The following is a 4,962-nucleotide window of genomic DNA, read 5'->3' on the forward strand; positions in this document are numbered from 1 at the left end:
TTTCCTCACTCCATCACCTTTCCAGCAGGTAAACTGAGTACATAGTTACGATAAGTGTCAAAGTATTTACCAAAATATACATGTACAATGTAGCAAGATTGCAGGTCTATGAACTCATTAGATCATGAAGTGAAAAATGCATTTTGACTTCATATAAATTCCTTTGAAAGAAAAGTTGATTCTATTACAGATATATTTTGTTGTCTAGTAAGAAGCTGGTATGTTTCTCCACTCCACCCATCCCTTTGCAACCCCCACCCCAGCAATTATTTTCTATTTTCATAGAATGTCAAATTACTTGAATATTAAAAGATCCCTGAATTTTATATCCTGGCATACACTTTGACCAGTTTATTAATGAACCAGACATTGTCTTGTGGGTAATTGTAAACAACCCCAATCCCAAACACATAAATGATTCATAGTGTACAATATTCTATATACAGTTCTGTTCAAATTCACAGAGTTGCACTTTACTCAGGTGATTGTTAAGGCCAATGGGCCTAATGTTATTATTTTTGTTTTGTTTCAGGTATTTTAAATTATATTTTAATTTCAAAACAATGATGTTATTTAATTTTTTGTTATTAAATGTTATTAAATTTTTGACAAGGTAAATAATTAACAAGTCAATCTTGAAATTCACAAAGTGGTTTGTTTAAATTCAGGGCTTGGTTTTACAAAAGAACTTAAGACTTACTACCAAATTAATGAATCTTTATTAATCACAAACTAATCAATGTTTTATTGTAATATTTGTTAAATATTATTATGGAAATCAAAATAGTTGTAAATAAATGGTTTGATATAAATTTTGTTCATTAAAGACCGTTCCAAGAGACTGAAAATATTTACGACTTTGTCGAAAGTTCTTTTGTAAAACGCAGTCCAGACCTTTGTTATTTTGTGACTTCTGTAATTAGATATCACAATTCCTGCTTTGAAGAATTTTTCTCAGTGGTTTAAACAAAAAATTTTGTTTCATAAATGTTAGACAATGGTGCTATGATATTTGATATAAGATGATATATCAATTCTTCTGCTCTTGAAGTCTTTTTAAGGATATCTTTCAGAGGAAGCTGTTCCATTTTTTTTAATTGAAAGATATTTATAAACATTTTAACTTGATCTTAACCACAATATTTCCTGACCTAGGAATGTTTTGGAATGCAGAAACTTAAACCTGTCCATGTCCCATCGCTTAATACATGTACATGTTGTTACTGTGTGTTTACTTGTTATCCATGTGTAGACTGACTTTACACAATTTTTGCCATTTTTAGATGTCTATACATACATGTATATTTATCATTTTCTTTAGATCTGATTTTGATTGGTGCTTTCAGCGAAGAGTTAATTTGGTCTGTGGCTGTGTTCTCTCCTTTATAATAGGAGTGCCTCTGTGCATATTAACTTTACTTATAAATGTCAATATTGTTGAATACTGAAAATGTAAGTTTGGGAAGCAGATGTTTTTAATACAAAAGAACTATATATGATATGATTTAAATTTGGCCCCCTATTATTTGTCATTCTTTAAAGTGTTTTGGATACATTAAAATGTCATGTTAATTTTTAGAAGAGTTGATATAAAATATATTTTTCACCTATCTGTTTGATTTACTTGCACTCACTGGCAGTTTATGACGTCAGGAGTGTCGCTATTTCTATAATTCAATCAAAATCAGTCAAAATTTTACATTTTTCTCATCTTTTTACGAATGGGAAATATAGAGCGCATGCTTGAACAAGGAAATTTTTTTGTCACTAATTATTCTTGGCTAGATACATCTCTGATTAAAATATTTTGTTTGTCCAAGCATGGGCTCTATTTAGGCCCATATGATATAAAGTCCTTTAGATAAACTTTGTTGCATAGTCAATAGTGACATTTATACCCCATTAAAAAAAAACGGTTTAGTGTGTGTCATTTTGTCTGACCAATAATGCGAGTCAATTGCTTGACAGTCTTCAAACTCCATTTAAAGGTTGGTCATGATTAGTAGTAGATGACTATTATTGAAGTTAAGGTCAAATGTCACCAAGCCTCTTTTATGCACTTCTGTCCAATATTGTCTTTTCGATTTTAAAATACAATATGTTTTTCTGTATGTACTTTACACGGGCAGATACATGTACTCCTCATGACCAGCACTTTCCAGTGTGCAATGAATTAAACACTATTTAGTCATAGAGGTGTATTTTGCCTACAAAGTGTATTCAAATCTGTTGATTTTTCTCTACTTTTACTAAATACAATACTGTAGAAGGAAAAACCCAAAATCCAAAATCTTGTTTAAATGTTGTACCTTTCATTGTCATTCAAGATCTTGTTTTTACTGTTGTTCCTTTCTTTGTTATAAAACATGTTACGTGAAGAATGAATAAATTTTTAGTGTTCATGAACTGTTTATTTAATTAACATGCTCAGATAATTTCTTATAAACACATTACAAAATAACATTTTAAAAACTCTGCAGGAGAACAAAGCTTAATGATGTTTGCTTTGCCCTTTGACTAATATGATAATTTTCATTAGGTGATGACATCAAATGATTACTGTTTATTCGTTTTTAAATGGCAATTTGGCAGAGGAAAAGTTTTCTCAATAGATATGTCAGAAGAAAAGTCTTTTGAACCCTCTGTGGTCTTTAAGAATCCCACTTGTTTTCAATAAACAGTAACAAATCTAAATTCTATCATATCTTTAAAAGTGAACTTCAGCCCTTTTAAGGTTAGATGACACGTTCCTCAATTTTATATAATTTTTTCCAGGAATTTATTGATTTACTACTACTTTGATAAGCTTTCTTGCATAAGATTAGGGTACCTTACCAGGCATTTGTGCAAAATACTAGAGTATGTAATTTCCAATATAATCTTGTTGAAAATACACTTGAATTGCTGCTATAAATTTTTTGGCATGTATGTACTTATTTTTTAAAACTTTTAATTATTGTGAATATTAATTCCATTTGGTACAAGTATATTATCAGGCTGTTGAAAATTTGAAAACTAATCTTTTTTTTCTTAGGAAAGTGTTGTCTGACCTTATATAAGGAATCATTCTCTGAGTATTATGAGGTGATAATTTTGGTCGGGGCGTGGTCAAATCCAATAAAGCCCGAAGGGCTCTATGATAGATTTGATCACGCCCCGACCGAAATTATCCCCTTATAATATTCTAAGAATGATTCCTTATTACTTATATTCATATAATTTTAAGCCATCGTACGATTAAATATTTAAATATGAATAAGCAAACCCCGCTGGCGCCTTAATTTGGCGTCATTTGAAGTTATGGGTTTTATAGTGTACAAAATCGATACGTAGTCTTATCACAGGCAAAGACACTGGAAAATGTAAATATATACCATTATTATCTAGCTTTGATCTTTAGAGCATGCCAAATGGCCGTTTAAGTGACTGGATGCTGCATTCATTGAAGAGTTGCATGGGTGATTGGATTTAGTGTGCCAGTCACACATGGCTGCAGCTGCTGCATTAAATTACCAGCAAATATTTTTTGGATTATAAGGAGTTTTTAGTAAAAATATGTCTCAATCCCAAGTATATACATGTATTTCATTGTTGGAATGGTGCAGACACTTAATTCGTACCTGGCACCCATGATTTATAGGCTAGTATTTGATCCTATATATATAGAATGAGTGATATTTTGAAGCAGGTCCACTCCTAGGTAATTATGAAGTACTTTTCAGATGAGTGAAAAAATAAAAGCTTTATAAACCCAATTTAAGTAACCCGAAGTTTCAAAGAATTTCGGGGTGGCATAATCCGGTGATTCTATCTATATTTGACATATTTCTACATGTCTGAGTGAACAGGTTTATTGCTTTTGCAGCTTTTAGATCATATTTCTTTACCAAGTATTTTGTATTTTAAGAATGAGTCATCTTGAAATACATACAATAACATAACCACCTGGAAATCCCAATGTGATATATATATTAGAGAGATGAACATTTGATATTTTTTGGATCGTATTCACTACTTAAAAAGTATTCACCTTATACAAACTAATTTTGCCCATACTATTTGTCCGAGTTCGAACGTTGTAGAGCTATAAGAATAATTTGTCCTGGATGATTGGACGTGCAAATTATAGGTTAAACTGTTAAAGACTAATATACTAGTAACCAAGCTCGGGGAAGCGATGCAAACGGGGGTGTAGTATAAATACCATACTCATGCTTCCAAATAATTACTGGTGATTTAACAAGTTAATGAAACAGGCTAAGTTATGTGTGTGCCATGAATAAAGTTGTGTAGATGATGTATCCAGACATGCCCCAAAAAAATCAATTGTGTATTAAAGGTTAGCTATAGTTAAAGATAAGTGACCTCGTTTATGTATAGAACAAGATGGATGTTGTACACCCGGTATATCGAATGCACTATGATATCCATAATACAATAATCAAATTGTTTCACCTACATATAATTGAAGAAAAAATGATAACTAGTATATAAAATCACACCGTCTTTATTCTTGACAGAATATCTACAGTTCTTGAGAATTTGAGGAAATTGGAAAAGAAACATCACATTTAAATTGAGGTTGACAGTGTTATAATGATATGTATATTTTCAATCAATACACACATCTGTTTAGCAGATCGTTACAAAGTGGGGCATTTGTTAATATATCCATCAATTTTGCGCTTTATTGAATTAGAAAAAAACGACATTTCATGTGGTAAACCTGTGCTTTTTTGTCAATAATACTTTATCCCTGGAGTAGTTGGTCCATCTGCCATCACTTATCATCAAACATAATCCTCGGTAAAGATGGAAACCACGAATACAACAGGGGCTTCTGTACAATTTCGTGGACAAACTAAGGAGACGGGTATATCTCTGAAAAAGCCACAGCCTCTTCTATGTGATTCTACCAGAACGAGCGATGATAGTAGAAATTGTAAAAGTTTTCCGTACGGA

Source organism: Crassostrea angulata, chromosome 3 (assembly GCF_025612915.1).
Source record: "Crassostrea angulata isolate pt1a10 chromosome 3, ASM2561291v2, whole genome shotgun sequence".
Taxonomy (NCBI): Eukaryota; Metazoa; Mollusca; class Bivalvia; order Ostreida; family Ostreidae; genus Magallana; species Magallana angulata.